The 21,248-nt window shown below is 37.8% G+C and overlaps 1 protein-coding gene across 1 annotated transcript in view; it reads right to left on the bottom strand.

Annotated features, from left to right (window-relative positions):
* Positions 1–20,691, bottom strand: part of LOC150076808 (monocarboxylate transporter 9-like) — a 220,624-nt gene extending 199,933 nt beyond the window's left edge. The window contains exon 1 of the mRNA XM_090386131.1: positions 20,654–20,691. The gene's annotated coding sequence lies outside the window, so the exon portion shown is untranslated. The remainder of the gene's footprint in view (positions 1–20,653) is intronic.
* Positions 20,692–21,248: the final 557 nt, after the last annotated feature.

Raw genomic sequence — 21,248 nt, 5'->3', positions numbered from 1 at the left:
ACATGAGGAGTTATTCAGGGAGGGGAATGCCAGAGGTGTATTCAACTCTGGCAGTAATCTTGTAATAATTGAGAGTAAAGTGGAGGAGAAATTGTTGAAGATAAATACAAGAAAGGCACTTGGGGTGGATGGAATCTATCCAGTTATATTAAAGGAGGCGGCCACACCTTGAGTACTGTATACAGGTCTGGAGGCCTCATTTTAAGAAGGATGTAGGGCTGTTGGAATGAGTACAGAGAAGGGCAACAAGGCTAGTGAATGAAACAAAGGGGGGTTGCTCTTACAAATAAAGGCTTAAGTTTTGCAAATTACAGTGTCTGGAGACTAGGCACCTGCAAGGTGATCTGATTGACATGTATAAAGCCTTGAATGGTTTGAGTATGCTCAATGCAGATGGGATTCTTCCTCTTGCTCAGAATAATCGCCTGAGAGGGCATAAGTTCAAATTGAGGAAAGACGGTTGTAGGATAGATGTGCGGAAGTTTGCCTTTAGCCAGCGGGTGGTTGATTGCTGGAACAAACTTCCATCTGTCATTGTAGAAGTTGATAGCTTAAATAGATTCAAGGCAGAGCTTGACAAACATTTGGAGTGAGTGGATGGGTGCATTAAGGGGGGGTTGGCTGATGCTATATAAGCTTGCTTTCTTGCATCATGTGCCTTTGCTAATGCTAATGCATTTTTATTCTCTACCACCAGTCTCATTAGTTCATCTGTAATCCATTTAAGTCTAAACCTTGGCACACCCAGGGTCCTGAGCCGGATATCATAATTTTTCTTTTTCTTGGTGATTTCCTTCTTTCTCTCTCTCTCAGGGTAACTCAGAAATTTTTTTTTTTTCCCTGGTGCAGCAAAAGCCTCAGGCTTCCTTGCACTATATGGCTGCTAATGATAATATCTCTTGGCATAAAAAGATTAGTAAGTTAAATGATTATGTCCCTGAAAGCTTCTCATTTAGAACTTGAAGTTAGTAACATCATCATCAGTTGGTCCCACTGAAAGGAATTTAAACACTGTTCTAAGACCATTCTTGTATACTTAATGAAAGCAAAATCCCTTCCCTTTACCCTTAACAGTAGTTATATTTTTAAATAGATCCCAGATCATCAATATATATTATGATTACTGCCACCTAGTAGTTCCTTCATTTGATTATTTAGAAAGCAGTTATCCAATAAATCCAGAAAATTTCTGCTACTCTGGAAGTGGCCAACCCAAAACTTCTAATTTATATCTGGAAAGTTAAAATCCTCCATTATAGGATATTAGCATTAGTAGAGGCATATGATGCAAGAAAGCAAGCTTATGCAGCATCAGACAAAAAAAAACAAAAAAAAAAAAAACACTTCCATTTCACCCCTCCATTCGTTCGAAATACCTGTCCAGCTGAGACAAATTTATTTAGGCTATCAACTTCCACAACAAAAGATGGAAGTCTGTTCCACCAATCAACTAACTGCTGGCCAAAGGCAAACTTCCACACATCTATCCTCGATCTGAATTTATGCCCTCTCAGGTGATTATTCTGAGCAAGAAGACGAATCCCATCGGCATTGAGCATGCTCAAACCATTCAAGCCTTTATATACCTCTATCAGATCACCTCGCCAGTGCCTAGTCTCCAGACACTGTAATTTGCAAAACTTAAGCCTTTCTTCGTAAGAGCAACAATTTGTTCCAGTCACTAATCTTGTTGCCCTTCTCTGTACTCATTCCAGCAGCTTTACATCCTTCTTGAAATGAGGCCTCCAGACCTGTATATAGTACTCAAGGTGTGGCCTGACCACTGCCTTATATAAGGGAATAATCACCTCCTTATCCCTGCTAGAAAATTTCCTGTATATCATTGACAAGACACCATGAGCTACTCTTGCAGCCCGTCTGCACTGCTCAGAGAACTTCATATCTGCCTGCACAACCACCCCCAGGTCCTTTTCATTCTCTACCACTGTCAGTGTAGTACCACAGAGTTAATACATTGCTCTGGGGTTGCTGTTTCCCATATGTAGTACTTTACATTTGCCAATGTTAAACTTCATTTGCCACCTCAGCCCATCTGCTCAACCTTTCCAGATCCTGTTGCAGCAGCATAGCGTCAGTAGTGTCCTTAACAATCCTGCCAACCTTTGTATCGTCTGCAAACTTGGACATTAAGCTTGATATACCATCATCAATATCATTTATAAATACAGAAAACAATAATGGACCCAACACTGAACCCTGAGGGACTCCACTAATAACATTAGTCCAAGATGAGCAGTGTCCATTGATTACCACTCTCTGTCTTCTCCCCCTCAACCGTCCCTTTATCCATAGCAGCAATTTGCCTCCAATGCCACACTGCTCCAATTTGTGGAGCAGTCTTCCATGTGCAACAGTATCAAAAGCCTTTCTAAGATCCAAATATATAATATCAAAGTTATATCCTGCATCCGGTTCTTTTGTGACTGCATCATAGTATCCAATCAAATTGGTCAGGCAAGACTTTCCCTTAACAAAACCATGCTGTGTCCGAGCTATAACTGAAGTCTTGTCTAGATGATCCTGCAGTGCTTCTTTAACCAGTGCCTCCATTAATTTTCCTGGAACAGAAGTTAAACTCACAGGTCTATAATTACTTATGTCAGCCTTTGATCCTCCTTTGTGAATTGGGGTCACAATTGCACATCTCCAGTCTATGGGTACGTCCCCCGAGTCCAAGGAAGCTCTCATAATTACGGCTAAGGGTTTGCTTACTTCCTTTGCTGCCTCCTTTAATATAACTGGATAGATCCCATCCACCCCAGGTGCCTTTCTTGTGTTTATTTTCAACAATTTCTCCTCCACTTTACTGTCAGCTATTACAAGATTATCTAGCTTACTGCCAGAGTTCAATACACCTCTGGCATTCCCCTTGCTGAATAACTCCTCATGTGGGAATGGCGATGCAAAATATTCATTTAGTTTTTTAGCTACCTGAGCAGGATCATCAACGGTTGTACCATCGATATCTGCCTTCGCCTGCCTAACCTCCTTTGTAACTTGGTTACAGACCAGCTTTATCTATCATAGGCTTCTGTGTCACATGTTAATTTATATATATTCCATGCATTTTTCTTCTCTGCCATATGTCTCATTAGTTCATCTGACATCCATTTAGGCCTAAACCTTAACAATAAGAATGATGATATCCAGCTCAGGACCATGGGCTTGGCACACCCAGGGTCCTGAGCTGGATATCATCATTCTTCCCTTTCTTAGTGATTCCCTTCTACTTTTGACTCTCTCTCTCTCTCTCAGGGCTACTCGGGAACTTTTTTTTTTTCCTGGTGCAGCATAAGCCTCAGGCTTCCTTGCATCATATGGATAATAATAATAATAATAATAATATTTCTTAGTTGATATGTAAAGCCTAGTAGCTTCCAAGATAAGTTCTTTAAATGCTTCCCATTTTGAATTTGCTGTTGGTAACATCATCAGTTGGTCCCCACTGTATAAAATTTAAATACTGTCTCGGACCATCGTAGTTGCCTTTACAAAAGCAAAAACCCTTCCCTTTACCCCTGATGATAGTTAACTCTTTGAGTAAATCCCACTTCAGCACACTGTGATCACTGCCACCTAGTGGTTCCTTTATCTGCAGATTCTTAATGCATGAAGAATCACTACTGATAATCAGATCAAGAGTATTACTCCCTCTAGTATATTTAGATATACTATTCTATTCTATTTGTCTGTGTAGTTCATTATACTCATCACAATCATTTTGCCTAGAGCAGACTTCTACTCTCATTTGTGTTCCCAGTGATCATGTCACACCAAACTAATTCAACATTGCACTGTCAACCCACATCAAATGTGTGCACTGCCTTTCCAATATCTCTACAATGTCTGTATTTGATGCCTAAACAAGTACTTCAAATTCATGAAATTTGTTTACTATACTCATTAGTATCAATATACAAACACATATACATGCACTCTATTTTTTCTGTTATATATTTTTTTTTTGTTTGTTTTTCTTTTTTCATATATATATGTTTGTTCCATGAGGGCCCCTAATAGGAATTGTAATCTCTGACAACTCTTATTTCAGGTTCTGTACATCCCAATAGAAGCAGTGTAATAATTACTTTTACCTCTGTTTGGGGTTGCTGTAAACCTATTAGCATGTGTATCCCCCCCCCAAGATAGCAGTTTCCCCAAAACACCAAATACTGCCTTTATAGAATCAGAAATATGCTTGAAACTCTTCTGTATAGTACATCCCATTGCTGTAAAAAGAGTTTCTTGTTAACAAGCACAAACCAAGTTGAGAAAAATTCTACTCCTTAACCCTTGCAGTCTCTCTAGGGCTGAATTGATCGAAAAATCCCATCACATACTTCTTCCTATTGTGTCTGGGAAGAATTTCTGGAAGAACTGCTTCTTTTTATAAATCTAATTTGCCTACTGGCTTTTCAAACGGTTGCACTGGTGCATTCGTTGAATGTACAGTTTGTGCTGAATGTCACTCCCAAGTCTTTTACACTTTGAGATCTGCTGATTATTATGGAGTCAGTTATTGTATAGTATTAGTAATGGCCACATGGTGCAAGAAAGCCTATGGCTTATGCTGCACCAGCCAAGAAAAAAAAAAAAAAATCCGAATAAAACAATGATAAAAAAAATAAATAAGTAATAATAAATAAATAATAATAATTAATAAAAGAAAAGGAAATTAAACTTATCATCCTATGCGCTTCCCTCACCCGAAGGTACTATCCAGATGACCTTTGAATTTCCCCAAACTGTCAGCCTCTACCACCCATGTAGGCAACTTATTCCAGTAATTTTTAACTCGCTGGCTAAAATAAAACTTCCTGCAGTCCAATCTAAATATTTCCCCCCGTAACTTGAATTTATGTCCCATAGTTCTAGCATCATTTACAATCTTGAAAATTTCATCCTCATTCATTTTACTGATGCCTCTCAGAGCCTTAAACACCTCAATCAAATCTCCTCTCAGGTATCTAGTTTCCAAACTCTGCAACCCACATATTTGAAGTCTTTCTTCATAAGGACGCCCTTTTGCCGATCTCAAAAGGCGAGTTACCCATCTTTGCACCCTTTCAAGAAGCTCGATGTCTTTCTTTAGGTGCGGTCTCCATACTTGAACACAGTATTCCAAGTATGGTCTAAAAAAAGCCTTATATAATGGGATTATCACGTCCCTATCTCTACTTGCAAAAGTTCGATAGATCATCGATAGGCCGTGGGCCTTCCTTGCAACCTGTTTACAATGCTCAGAGAACTTCATGTCTGACCGTATCGTAACGCCCAAGTCCCTTTCCTCCAGTACTGGGTTTAGTTGAACTCCACCAAGTGAATAAGTTATTTTGGGATTACTGTTTCCCAGGTGTTAATACCTTACACGCTGTTGGATTAAAGTATAGCTGCCATTTTTCTGACCATTCCTGAAGTCTATCTAGGTCTCTCTGAAGAAGCTCAGCTTGACAGTGATCATTAACTACTCTACCAATTTTAACATCATCTGCAAATTTAGATATCACGCCCTCTATCCCTTCATCGATGTCATTTATGAAAATTAAAAACAACAGTGGTCCTAATACTGATCCTTGGGGAATCCCACTTCTTACATCAACCCAATCTGAGGAATAGCCATTTATCACAACCCTCTGCCTCCTGCCCTGAAGCCATCCTGATATCCATCTAAGGATTTTCCCAGTGATTCCTACCTGTTCCAGCTTATAAAGCAACCACTCATGTGGGACTGAGTCAAAAGCTTTGCTGAAATCTAAATAAACAATGTCAAAATTATTCCCTAAATCCAGCTCATGAGTGACCCTTTCAAAATAGCGAACCAGATTTGTTAAACATGATTTTTCCTTTATAAAACCATGCTGAGTATCCTTGAGAATTTCAATTCGATCCAAATGATCCTGAATTCCAGCCTTGATCATTGCCTCCATGATTTTCCCTACCACTGAAGTCAGACTGACAGGTCGATAATTTCCCACTTCACTCTTAGAGCCACCCTTATGTATGGGAGATACATTGGCACTTTTCCAATCCAAGGGAATCTCCCCAGAGTCTAGTGATCTCGCATAATTAGCCTCAATGGTTCAATGCACTCACTTGCTGCCTCCCTTAAGATTATAGGGTATATTCCATCAACTCCAGGAGCCTTACTGGCCTGTAGGCTCGAAAGTTTTTTCATTAAATAATCTTGCGAAATTTCAATATCATTAATTACATATTTTTCAACTTCGCTCCCACAATTTCCCATTACACACTAAAGGTTTTTCATTTGTAAATATCGATGCAAAATAACTATTGAGTTCATCTAGATCACCTTTACGTAAGGGAAAGGGAATAGTATTAAATACACCAGCTGCAACGGCAGCTGGTGTATTTAATACTATTCCCTTTCCCTTACGTAAAGGTCTGATCTGGTTTGTCCTGCTCTTCTTGGCATTTATATATGTGAAGAATTCCTTATCCCCCCCCCCTCTTTGCTCTGTTTACTAGTGATTTCTCATAAACCTTTTCTGTGGCTCTATTACAGATCATCTTACAGATCACCTTTTCTGTGGCTCTATTACAGATCATCTTTCCCTTGCGTAAAGGTCCGATCTGGTTTGTCCTGCTCTTCTTGGCATTTATATATGTGAAGAATTCCTTATCCCCCCCCTTGCTCTGTTTGCTAGTGATTTCTCATAAACTGCCTTTGCCTGTCGAACCTTTTCTGTGGCTCTATTACAGATCATCTTGTAGCTGTTATAGGCTTCAGTACTTTTTATTGCTCTGTAACCTTTCCATGCCACCTTTTCTGCTCAAGTAATGTGGCAACTTCACTATTCATCCAACTTGGAACCCTCCTCGTGGAGTATTTTTTTTAATGGTAAATACGCATTCAAGGCATCTGTGATTAATGTTTTAAAAGCATACCACAGTTCAATTGTATGCATTCTCTGTGCGATATCTACCCAGTTAATAGTCTACCCAGTATAGTCATATTTGATAAATTTCCATGTTCTGTTATTGTAGTAAGTCACTGTTGTACATTTAGATGAGTTGATATTAAGACCATTGGCAACTGCCTGCTTGAAAATTCATTTATGGATTGCTGAAGGTTATCAGCATCTTCTTGACTTGTAATCAAACTGAATAGTTTTACATCAACCACATAAACAAGTAGTTTGGTGTCTGTATTAGTGATGCCCAAAGGAAGAAGAGCAAGGCCCCTAAAGCTGATCCTCTCTCAGGAATGTACACATTGGATAGCACTTTGTTATATGATACTATGCAACATCTATCAGTAAGATAATCAATAAGTTATCCTTAAAAAGGCTGCAGGATACCATACTGGCAAAGTTATATTCTAGAAAATCATGAAGTACCAAGGAAAAGGCTTTAGATAGGTCTCTATATACATCATCAACAGGCGCATTATAGACATAGTAGCTTATGTGCCATGAAACTCCCATAATAACAACAACAACAACAACATCATCAACCTGAAAGCTTGGACCAATGTCATCAGTCATGAACTGCCAAAAGATGGTGAGAATAGTCACCGCTGACCTTACCCTGACAAACCTGTGTTGCCATTCTGTGATGAAAGTTTCAAAATACTGAGAAAAGTATTTATTAACTACTGTGTCAAATATTTTAGCTAGAAAATTCAGGATTCATATTTGTCTATAATTATTTGTGAAATTTTTAGCATCCTTCTTGTGGACAGGAATTATTATAACTTGTTTCAAATGCTTAGGATATATTGATTTTTGTAATGAAGAGTTGAAAAGCTCTTCACTGAATGTACAAGTCTTGGTAGCTAAGTACATAAAAGCACTTTTGCAAAAAAATAGGATTCCATCAATATCTGATGAATAATCATTCTCCAGTTTCCTAAGTGCCTGATGTAAGTATTCTATTGCGATATAAAGATTAATGAGTATATCCTCTTTGTTAACCAGAAATTTTGAAACTACAGTTTTGTCATGCAATCATTTTCATTTTCTTTTTATTATTATTACTAGCCATATAGTGCAAGGAAGCCTGAGGCTTATGCTGCACCAGCTAAAAAAAAATTTCTGAGTTACCCTGAGAGAGAGAGAGAGAGAGAGAGAGAGAGAGAGAGAGAGAGAGAGAGAGAGAGAGAGTTAGAAATAGAAGGGAATCACCAAGAAAGAGAAGAATGATGATATCCAGCTCAGGACCCTGGGTGTGCCAAGCCCATACTCACAAGATGCAAGCCCCTTTTCAATCAATTTGATCAGCACACAGATTGGCAATATGTGAATTACTTTGATGGGACATGAAGTTGAGAGGTGCCACTTTATAAAATAAGAAATTCTTAGCCATATTGCAGTAGGTACTGGCATCATTTTGCATGATAAGGCTATTCTATATTGATGCGATATAACTTTGATAGCCCCTGAATGGAAGTTGTTTGATCTGTGATCTTAACGTTTTAAATTTTTCTTCCATTTTAGGTGATACCATTTTTTTTTTTCCTGTGTGCTTGAGACTTAATAGCCATTTTTAGTTTGTGGAAATACTAGCTAGGAAAGCCGGCTCAATGTTATTCAAGTGAGTGGGACATACTGAGAACACAATTGAGATTCTGGAACATCAATTCAGAGTATTTATCAGAGTCATGGAGACAGTCAGAAAAAAGCCAATCAAGAGAAGAAAGTTTTTCTATAATTCTTGGCCAGTTAGCTTTCTTGAAATTAAGCCTGGTTTTCAGCTTCTTTAGCTTCATAGTACCTCTGATTAAGGGAATTTCAAATTTGAATGCTTCAAACTTGAAATTTTTAATAACTGAGAGGAAAGTGGAGGAGAAATTGTTGAAGGTAAACATAAAAAAGGCACCCGGGGTGGATGAGATCTATCCAGTTATATTAAAGGAGGCAGCAAAGGAAGTAAGCAAACCCTTAGCCATAATTACGAGAGCGTCCTTGGACTCAGGGGAGGTAACCATGAACTGGAGATGTGCAAATATGACTCCAATTCACAAAGGAGGATCAAAGGGCAACACAAGTAATTATAGACTTGTTAGTTTAACTTCTGTTCCAGGGAAATTAATGGAGGCACTGGTTAAAGAAGCACTGCAGGATCATCTAGACAAGACTTCAGTTATAGCTCAGACACAGCATGGGTTTGTTAAGGGGAAGTCTTGTCTGACCAATTTTATTGGATACTATGATGTAGGCACCTACATAGCCAAGTGGGCAGAAGCAGCAGTGCGTAGCACACGCTTCTTGATTAGACTGGGGTTCGTACCCGTGATCACCAAATACGGAGGATGCAAAAAGATCAGGGAATAACTGCCGCATATCCCTGGAGCAATATGGCCTTAGTTGCTAATGCTCCTAAAAAAAAACCAAACAACAACAACTATGATGTAGTCACAAAGGAACTGGATGCAAAGAATAACTTTGATATCATATATTTGGATCTTAGAAAGGCCTTTCATACTGCTGCATAAATTGGAGCAGTGTGGCATTGGAGGAAAATTGCTGCTATGGATAAAGGGATGGTTGAGTGGAAGAAGACAGAGAGTGGTAATCAATGGACACTGCTCATCGTGGCAGCAAAGGAAGTAAGCAAACCCTTAGCATAATTATGAGAGCTTCCTTGGACTCCGGGGAGGTACCCATAGACTGGAGATGTGCAAATGTGACCCCAATTCACAAAGGAGGATTAAAGACTGACACAAGTAATTATAGACCTGTGAGTTTAACTTCTGTTCCAGGAAAATTAATGGAGGCTATTTGGTTATTTATTTGGTTTTTTTTTTTAGGAGCATTAGCAACTAAGGCCATATTGCTCCGGGAATATGCGGTGTTCATTCCCTGACCTTTCCGCATTCTCCGTATTTGGTGGTGACGGGCTCGAACCCTGGTGTAATCAAGAAGCGTGTACTACGCACTGCTCCTCCTTCCCACCTGGCTACGGAGGCGCCGCAGGAAAATTAATGGAGGCACTGGTTAAAGAAGCACTGCAGGATCATCTAGACAAGACTTCAGTTATAGCTTGGACACAGCATGGTTTTGTTAAGGGAAAGTCTTGCCTGACCAATTTGATTGGATACTATGATGCAGTCACAAAAGAACTGGATGCAGGGAATAACTTTGATATTATATATTTGGATCTTAGAAAGGCTTTTGATACTGTTGCACATGGAAGACTGCTGCACAAATTGGAGCAGTGTGGATTGGAGGCAAATTGCTGCTATGGATAAAGGGATGGTTGAGGGGGAGAAGACAGAGAGTGGTAATCAATGGACACTGCTCATCGTGGACTAATGTTATTAGTGGAGTCCCTCAGGGTTCAGTGTTGGGTCCATTATTGTTTTCTGTATTTATAAATGATATTGATGATGGTACATCAAGCTTAATGTCCAAGTTTGCAGATGATACAAAGGTTGGCAGGGTTGTTAAGGACACTACTGACGTTATGCTGCTGCAACAGGATCTGGAAAGGTTGAGGAGATGGGCTGAGAGGTGGCAAATGAAGTTTAACATTGACAAATGTAAAGTACTACATATGGGAAACAGCAACCCCAGAGCAATGTATCAACTCTGTGGTACTACACTAATAGTGGTAGAGAATGAAAAGGACCTGGGGGTAATTGTGCAGGCAGATATGAAGTTCTCTGAGCTGTGCAGACAGGCTGCAAGAGTAGCTCATGGTGTCTTGTCAATGATATACAGGAATTTTTCTAGCAGGGATAAGAAGGTGATTATTCTCTTGTATAAGGTAATGGTCAGGCCACACCTTGAGTACGGTATACAGGTCTGGAGCCCTCATTTCAAGAAGGATGTAGAGCTGCTGGAATGAGTACAGAGAAGGGCAACAAGATCAGTGAATGGAACAAAGGGTTGCTCTTACGAAGAAAGGCTTAAGTTTTGCAAATTACAGTGTCTGGAGACTAGGCACCGGCAAGGTGATCTGATAGAGGTGTATAAAGCCTTGAATGGTTTGAGTATGCTCAATGCTGATGGGATTCTTCCTCTTGCTCAGAATAATCAACTGAGAGGGCATAAATTCAAATTGAGGAAAGACAGTTGTAGGATAGATGTGCGGAAGTTTGCCTTTAGCCAGCGAGTAGTTGATTGGTGGAACTGACTTCCATCTTTTGTTGTGGAAGTTGATAGCCTAAATAAATTTAAGGCTGAGTTGGACAGGTATTTGGAACAAACGGAGGGGTGAAATGGGAGCAGTTTTTTTTTTGCATAAGCTTGCTTTCTTGCATCGTATGCCTCTACTAATGCTAATGCTTCTTTGTTGAAAGGAAAGATGTTTCTTTCTCTCTGACACTGAATTTCAATTGCAGAATTATAAAAGATCAAGGTAATTGCCTCCACGAGTGGTGAGACTACATTGTTGTCTGAGACCTAAGTGGTGTAACAGAATGCTCAGTGAGTGGGTTGACATGAGGCAAATTCACCTTTAGTTGCTTGCTAAAGATTAAAGTCACTAATTAAGAGAGTATGATCCAACTATTGAATTTCTTGCATACTGTCTTCTGGCTTGTCAAGAGATTCATGACAGAGTGGAGGAGGGAGATGTAAGGATAATTAGTAAGGTTTTATTACATAATCTTAAAACTTCATGTATTCTTTCAATTTCAGTAAGAGGCCTATATGCATGAGCATATGGTGATCTCCATATATATATATATATATATAACTGTGACTCCCTCTCCTCTTGATTCATGATCCCTGCAATAAATGCCTTAGCCTTGAATAGAAATTTCACTATCGTAGATTCCCTCGTGAAGCCAAGTTTCAGTGATAGGAGTAGATCAAATTGATGAATGCTAATGGCATTTCTTAGTTAATGTAGTGAGTGTGTTGAGTTTGACAATTCAGGTAGTAATAGTAACGTACCGATGCTGTGAGTTGGTGACAGGATGAGTTATATTTGTAGGACTGACTGGGACAGTACAAGTTTATTGCTATTTAGGGAGTACCAATTCTTTTTGTGCCTGCTTCTTGGACCTATGCTCAAAACATTTCACAAAAACTCCTTTTGACCATGCTTTTCAAGGTAGTAGCTATGGATATCTGTCACTGTGATTTTTATTGAGCCTTGAGACAAAGCAGCATTGATGTCTTGGAGCTGCAGTAAATTACTATTTAGATTTTTTTAACAGATGCATCCTGGTGAGAAAGTTTTAACGTTTTGTTAACAACATTTGCATATGATTTTGGTTGAAGACTAAATGCACAAGGCATAATATGTTATGGATAGAAATATTATGCCTTGTGCATTTAGCCTTCAACATATTATCATTATCTTCACCATTTGGCATCTCTCATATTGTGGAATTAACTTCACAACCACAATAGCATGTCTGCATTATCAGGGTACCTGCCCGCCCACTGATGAGTGAGCCAACAAGCTCCGAAACGCGTCTAGGTGGTGGTGCCCACTGAGAATAAATAACAGTAGTTTCCTCTACTAGAGAAGTGTTATCTATTTGAAGTAGTGCAATACCTGGTATCTCGTTGTGAAGGTAGCCACAATATGAGATAAAATCTAAATGATGCCATTACACTACGTATGTAGTTAAACTTATGGGTAAACTATGGTGTATTTACATTGATATTATATAGTATATGATTTTGGTATATGCTGATTTTCTGTGTCATTCACTAAAGAAGTATGTTTCGCAGCTGATAGAAATTTGTTTTCCGAATCGTTTCCTTTACTTGGTTTGAGTATTATTTCTGAAGTAATCCCCATTTGATATTGGCATTCATCTCTGCCAGATGTTAAAAGAGCTACTTTGCATTTGGTGAATCAAGAAATGTCTGCCATTTGCTTTCTTATAAAGCCACTATCTATAGTGTTATTCATTTTCACTGTTTTATCTGATATTGCTCTGCTTATGTCTTCCTAATACTACAATACGGAATTTTCCTGACTGATAGTCATATTGGACTTATCCATGGAATTCTATAAAGTTGAACCTCTGTTTATGAGATTCTGCAGCAGCAAAGCTTGGGATCGTTCATTGTGTATGATGTCAGTTTTGTTTTAATTTCTGTTTTAATTACTCATTCTGAGCCAGAAGTTTCTTACTGTCCTGAGTAAAACCTGTTGCAATTTGTATCAGTGTATCCAGTTTTTGGGTCATATCTAGATAATTGTGCTAGTTGAAACTCAAGCACCTCAAGTGAGAGAGAAGATAGGACGAACTCTCCTGGTGAAGAACAGTGGCTCTGAAAATAAAATGCTTTCCTCTTTTAAAAATCTTTGGGGTCAGTATTATCTGTGCATTCCTTGAAATGGGTAGTAATATTTTTCTCAGGCTGTTTTCCTTGATTATTTTCATGCGATGCTATTATTTGAATAGCCATGTTTTGCATTGCCCTGGGTATGTCAGTGTTGATCACATCAATCACTGGAGTTGCTGTTATGTCAGAGGAACTCATCCATAATTTGCAATAAAAACAAGCCCATTTCTGCCTTCTGCTTTTATTTTTTTTTTTTTAATTGATGTGTCTGCCACCATTGAACAATTGCTGCAAAAAAAACTTCTTGCATTTTGAACAAGTAATTGTTTTAGAAGCTGTAGCTTGCATACATATTAAGGTTTGAAAATGGCAGAAGGTTATCAAATTGTAGCAGGATACTTAATGATTTTGTAATAACTGAGAGCAAAGTGGAAGAGAAACTGTTGAAGTTAAACGTAAGAAAAGCACCTGGGGTGGATGGGATCTATCCAGTTATATTAAAGGAGGCGGCAAAGCAACTAAGCAAACCCTTGGCCATAATTATGAGAGCATCCTTGGACTCAGGGGAGGTTCCCACGGACTGGAGATGTGTAAATGTATCCCCAATTCACAAAGGGGGATCGAAGGGTGACACGAGTAATTACAGACCAGTTAGTTTAACTTCTGTTCCGGGTAAAATAATGGAGTCGCTGGTTAAAGATGCATTGCAGGATCATCTAGACAAGACTGCAGCAATAATTCAGACACAGCATGGGTTTGTTAAGGGAAAGTCTTGTCTGACAAATTTGATAGGATATTATGATGTGGTTACAAAGGAACTGGATGCAAAAAATAATTTTATCATATATTTGGATTTCAGGAAAGCTTTTGACACTGTTGCGCATGGAAGACTATTGTACAAATCGGAGCAGAATGGTATTAAGGGTAAGTTGCTACAATGGATAAAAGGATGGTTAAGTGTGAGAAGACAGAGGGTGGTAATCAATGGGTGCTGCTCTTCTTGGACTAATGTTATTAGTGGAGTCCCACAGGGTTCGGTGTTGGGTCCACTGTTGTTTTGTATATTTATCAATGATATTGATGAAGGTATATCAGGCTTAGTGTCGAAGTTTGCAGATGATACAAAGGTTGGCAGGGTTGTTAATGACAGTAATGGCAGTGTGCTACTGCAACAGGATCTAGATAATTTGGGCAGATGGGCTAAGAAGTGGCAACTGAAGTTTAACCTTGACAAATGCAAAGTACTGCATATGGGTAGAAGTAACTCCAGAGAAACGTACCAACTGTGTGGTACTACATTTAAGGTGGTAGAAAATGAAAAAGACCTGGGAGTAATTGTGCAGTCAGATATGAAGTTTTCTGAGCAATGCAGGCAGGCTGCCAGGGCAGGTCATGGGTTTTGTCAATGATATCTAGGAATTTTGCTATCAGGGAAAAGGAGGTGATTATCCCTCTGTATAAGGCAATGGTCAGGCCACGCCTTGAGTACCGCGTACAGGTCTGGAGGCTTCATTTTAGGAAGGATGTAGATTTACTTGAGCGTGTACAGAGAAGGGAAACAAGATTGGTGAGGGGAATGAAGGGATCCTCTTATCAAGAGGGGCTTAAGTTCTGCAAATTGCAGTGGCTGGAGACTAGGCACCTGCGCGGTGATCTGACTGAGGTGTATAAGGCCTTGAATGGGTTCAGCACGCTGAATTCTGATGGGATCCTTCCACTTGTTCAGATTACGAACCTAAGGGGGCATAAATTCAAATTAAGAAAGGACAGATGTAGAATAGATGTACGGAAATTTGCCTTTAGCCAGCGGGTGGTTAATTGTTGGAACAAACTTCCATCTGTCGTTGTGGAAGTTGATAGGTTGAATAAATTTAAGGAGGAACTGGACAGGCATTTGGAGGGAATGGTGTGATTTTTTTTTTTTTTGGCTGATGCTGCATAAGCTCATACATTTGCTTTCTTGTATCACATGCCACTACTACTACTACTACTACATGTGCTGAAAAGGGTTTCAGTGCCTCTCTTAGCCACATCAAAAGCTATCATTTATCTGAAAAAGTCAAATCCTTACCAAGCAGCTTAGGGCTGCAGAAAACCAATTCCTTTAACTAGCTGTAAAACAACGTTCAAGACCAGTGATTACCAGCTTATAGGCTGTGGTTTAAGGGGGAGACAATATCCAAGGAGGGGATTAATTAAGGGTGTGTCACAAAAGAGTTAACACAAACTACAGCTGAAGTAGTTGACCTTTTCATACCATGGGGACCCTTTCTTACACTGCTACTAGCACTATTAAAGCAAGAAAAATAATACCAACTATAAATTTGTAATTTCTAACATTACCTCAAATCCCAGAGTAATGATTTGACCACACCATCACAGTGTGCAAAGAATCCAGTCATATCATAATCTTCACACAAAAATGCATCAGAACATTAAAATTTTAGAGAAATCACAGAGCAATAATTAAGCACACATCAGCCACTATTGTATTATGGTCATTTTTGATATCCTGTTGTTTAAAATTAGTAGTGCAGTTAAGTGTTTTTGTATATATAATATAATGTATATAAAGCTTTGAATTTAGTTAATATTACAACCTATTATATACACATAAACAAAACTAAAATGTATAACTTTAAGAATATTTTAGAGGAATGGCCAAGCCAGGTAAGCAGTGAATATCCAAACTTCATTGCTTTCCAGTCGCATTACTTATTTTTAATATGAAAAGGTAAAGTAAGAAATTTATATAGGTATATAAATTCACCTTTTTTTCTTAAAAAATCCCTAAACTGATTTATAAATCTCCAAAGTTACACAAACCTTTTAAAAAATTAAAATAATAATAAATAGTTATTTAATTTCGCAAGTGTTAGTAATGCTCCATTTGCCATCTGTTCTAACATTTGTAGGTTTCCATAAATGAAAATTGGGACAAAACAAATTCTGAAGGTAATAAAATCGAGATAAAATGCACTCTAAAGAAGAAAAATCAGTATTTTCTGGGACCTGTAGATGAGTACAGGAAAAGCAAGGATGATGAAATTTTCACTATCCTGGTTTTTCCAGGACAATAATATATTAGCACTGCTAATATTATTTGATAAAACAATACATAAAAAGCAAAGTAATTTTATTTTTATTGACAAAAAACAAAAAACTCTGCCCAGTATTATTATTATTGTTTTATATATGAAAACATCAACTATTGGAACAAAAATATTAAAAAAAACCTGAATGCTATTCATAATTATCAGTTGCATTCTTTATTAGATCCTATCTCGTTTAGAAGATTTTCGGTTTCAAAAAGAAGTTGAAAAATTGTAAACAAGTCAATTTTTAATCAATTTTAGTCTTCACTCCAGTATGTGTTCAAAGAAAATATTATTTAAGGTAAATTTCCACACATCTATTCTATAACTGCCTTTCCTCAATTTGAATTTATGGCCCCTCAGGTGCATAATCTGAGGAAGACAAAGAATCCCATCAACATTGAGCTTGCTCAAACCATTCAAAGCCTTTTCACCTCAATTAGATCGCCTAGTCTCCAGATGCTGCAATTTGTAGAACTGAAGACTTTCTTGGTAAGAGCAACCCTTTGGTCCACTCAACAATCTCATTGCCCTTCTCTATACTCATTCCAGCAGTTCTACATCTTTCTTAAAGTGAGGCCTCCAGACCTGTATGCAGTACCCTCAAGGTGTGGCCTGACCATTGCCTTATAAAAGGGGATAATCACCTCCTTATCTCTGCTAGCAAAATTCCTGTATATCATTGACAAGACCCCATGAGCCACTCCTACAGCCTGTCTGCACTGCTCTATGAAAACTTCATATCTGACTGCACAATTACCCCCAGGTCTTTTTAATTCCCCACTACCCTGGGGGTAGTACCGCACAGTTGGTATACGTTACTCTGAGATTACTGCTACCCATATGCAGTACTTTACATTTGTCAATGTTAAACTTCAGTTGCCACCTCTCAACCCATCTGCTCAACTTTTCTAGATCCTGTTACAGTAGAGTACTGTCATTAACAACCCTACCAACCTTCATATCGTCTGCAAACTTGTACATTAAGCCTGATATACCTTCATCAATATCATTGATAAATACAGAAAGCAACAATAGGCCCAACATGGAACCCTTGGGGATTCCACTAATAACATTAGTCCACAAAGAGCAGTGTACATTGATTACCACTCTGTCTTCTCCAACTGAACCATCCCTTTATTCATAGCAGTAACATTCCTTTAATGTCATCTGCTCCAATTTGTATAGTAGCCTTCCATGTGCAACAGTATCAAAAGCTTTCCTAAAATCCAAGTAGTGATATCAGAATTATTTTTTGCATCCAGTTCCTTTGTGACCACATCATAGTATCCAATCAAATTGGTCAGACAAGACTTCCCCTTTAACAAACTCATGCTGTCTGAACTATAACTGCAGGCTTGTCTAGATGATCCTTTAACCAGCTTCTTTAACCAGTAACTCTATTATTTACCCCGGAACAGAAGTTAAACTAACAGGTCTGTAATTATTCGTGTTGCCATTTGATCCCCTTTTGTGAACTGGGGATACATTTGCATATCTCCAGTCCATTGAGACCTCCCCCGAGTCCAAGGATGCACTCATAATCATAGCGAAAGGTTTGCTTAATTCCTTTGCTGCCTCCTTTAATATAACTGGATAGATCCCATCCACCCCAATTGCCCTTCTTATCGTTTACTTCAACATTTCTCCTCCACTTTGCTTTTAGTTATTACAAAATCATTTAGTTCCCTATTAAGAGTTTGATAAGCTTCTGGCCTCCACTTTCCTGCTGAATATCTCATGTGCGAATATAGATGCAAACATTTGCATGATGTTAAGGAATTATAAAAAAAAAAAAAAAAAAAGAAAAAAGATACTTGGGTAGCTTCAAGTCTTCTGAGCATGGAAAACAGCCTGGTTTTGTATTCCCTCTCAACAGGAAGAACTTTTATCAACTTTTCCCACAATATGAGTTAGTCGGTCTTTGGCAGGGTTGGAGGATTTTATCTCCCAGAAACTCATCCAGCAAACTGACCGAAGAATATATGCTTTTACAGACATAATATACTAATGCTTCATAGTCTTAAAAATTTTGACACTTAATATATACCACCACCTTCTGAGAGTATCGTGTTATTTGATCACAGTTTTTAAAGAATCATATTCACTCTTCTTGTCAGCAATATTAAGAAATTGGATAAGAAAAGCTCAGCAGCACTCTATTTTAATTCTTCATTGGAATAGTGTTCAGTAGAAATAAAAATAAAATGACACCTGCAAGGTGATCTGATTGAGGTGTATAAAGCCTTGAATGGTATGAGCATGCTCAATGCTGATGGGATTCTTCCTCTTGCTCAGAATAATTGCCTGAGAGGGCATAAATTCAAATTGAGGAAAAACAGTTGTAGGATAGATGTGCGTAAGTTTGCCTTTAGCCAGCATGTGGTTGATTGCTGGAACAAACTTCCATCTGTCATTGTAGAAGTTGACAGCTTAAACAGATTCAAGGCAGAACTAGACAAACATTTGGAGCGAGTGGATGGGTGAAATCAGAAGATTTTAGTTTTTTTTTTTTTTTTTTGGCTGATGCTATATAAGCTTGCTTTCTTGCACCATGTGCCTATGCTAATGCTAATTGGAACCCAGGTCCATGTAACCACAACCCATATTTATATCCAGGCATCAACTCTCAGGATGGTAAAATAATAGTTTTACTGTGTTCTTATCATGTAATGCATGATGGTATTTGCTGATTGCATCCAAGTATTGCAATAGCTTTATACGGTCCTGCCTGCAATAGCAATTTTGCAGTGATGAAACTAAAATATTCCCAGGTCTGTCACCACAGAGGCACTCAAAATTTCAGAGGACTCAACAGTTGGTTGAGTATAGTTATTAAACATCCAATTCTTTAAATATTATGCATTATAAATGCATTTATATATAGGCATTTCACTGAATGAAATACCTGATGCTCTATTTCATCAAGTTATAACAGGCTTCTTCTTCTACTTGTCTGTTTATTTAAGAGTACATATATGGTATAAGATGGTAGCATGAGCAAGGGAACATGCAGTTTCTGTTGACACTTAACTGCAATGTCCTAGCAGTTTGACAATGTTGGAAGTAAAATGTAAGAGTTTATTACATGAATCATTAAGTCAGGGCTGGATTTACATATAAGCTAAACAAGCTACAGCTTAGGGCCTCACATCACATCACTTTGCTCCATCTTAAAAAATCCTTTTTCAATATTGTCATCAGTGAACAGTAGGAGAGAAGGGCCTTATATATGTTATAGCTTAGGGCCACAACAAGTTCAAATCCAGCTCTGCATTAAGTAACTATTTTTTAAACTATTTAACTAACATTTTAAACTAATAATTAATTATTTATTATAATCATGTACTGCCATACTAAATTAACAAAATATTATCAATTTTAAAATCATATATTTTACTCAGAAAAATTGCTTTACATAAAAATCGGGACAAATCTGCATCCCTAAAACTTTTTTTGGGGGACACTAGGATAATTATGCCCAAAATAAAAACAATATCGAAAAATCAGGATTCTGAAAAAATTCACACAAAAATTATTCTATTTCAATATACATGTCAAAAAATATAAAAAAGCTTATCAGAGGAAGGGATCACATATAGTTTACTACAAAATCAGCTATTACCCTTCAGGGCTAATGTAATTGAGTAGCCCAGGGGGTTGTATTTCAGTGTTTGTAGGCCCTAGGTACTCTTCATTCCTAGGATCACTACATTATATCAAGCATAAATAAAATGCGCCTGCCTTAAATATAATTTTTTTTTAGGAAATTCGAAAATGTTCCTACAAATTTGGTATCGAAATTATTTACACAATAGGCAAACTGCCTATAACGCCTAATGAAAAAGACGGCCCTGAATGCAATTTCATTTTAGGTACCAAAAAAAAAAAATTACCGTCTTCATTACAAGACGGTAAATGTCATTAAATTGCAGTCAAATTATAAATTTCACTTTCATAATGCAATTCGCCATTCAACTTTATATGAATTCCTATTTGCATTAAAAAGTGTAAATTATTAGATTTTAATTGCCATAAAAATGATAAAAATTCTTTTTCTTCCATACTGTCAGTTAAATTGAAAGCCCATGCATTGGATGTTGTATACCCGGTAGCGTCTAAGCGTCAGCTGACCGGTAAGCGTCCGTAGCAATAATACAGTACACAATTCACTAGGGCACAAATAGCTGTGGCATGAAAGGAGAAACTGCATATAACTATTATAACTTTCCCTTTAATTCACAAAAGCGCATTATATAACATTAGGACTATCTAACGTGTACAAACGTCAAATATTATTAAGAAGGAAAAAAAAAAACTTACTTTATATTTCTCTCCAATCCAAAATGCTAGATGATGACTTCTCCGCAAAGCTTTGATGCAGTCCAAAATTTTCTTAATTGATATTATCGCCATCTAGGGATAAAAATCTGCATTTTCAAACGATCTGAAGAAAGACGGTTTTTGAAATTTGAAAGTAAAAAATTCAATTCTAAACACAGCATTGTTTAAGGCAAACTGTTCACTGCTGCTTCATGTGTGAAGTCCGTCTCACTTCCTTTGAATAATAAAGGGAACATGGCTATTTTGATACAATTATGTTTATCGTGAAGTTAAAAACAGAAAGCTGACTTCCCTCCCTAGAGAGAAACACTGAAATTATCTCAAAAATTACAGTAACAGTATCATTATGTTACAGTTTATTTTGACTGCTAGCATAATAGCTGAGAACGTTTTAGGGTTCTCTTCTGTATCTCAGGATCTAAGGGATATTAACGTCCATGATACCTCCTCCTTTTTTTTTTTTTTTTTTTTTTTTACTGCGTTTCCTGAGACAAGACCCTTGCGATTAGCACAGTGGTTACGATCGTTCTTGGACATCATATATTGTCATATTGTTATTTTATGATTACCAAAG

The sequence above is a fragment of the Mastigoproctus giganteus genome, chromosome 12, assembly GCF_048544385.1.
Source record: "Mastigoproctus giganteus isolate SK-2022 chromosome 12, ASM4854438v1, whole genome shotgun sequence".
In the NCBI taxonomy this organism is placed as follows: domain Eukaryota; kingdom Metazoa; phylum Arthropoda; class Arachnida; order Uropygi; family Thelyphonidae; genus Mastigoproctus; species Mastigoproctus giganteus.
Note: the sequence above shows the minus strand (reverse complement) of the source record. Positions and strands in the feature narration are given on the sequence as shown.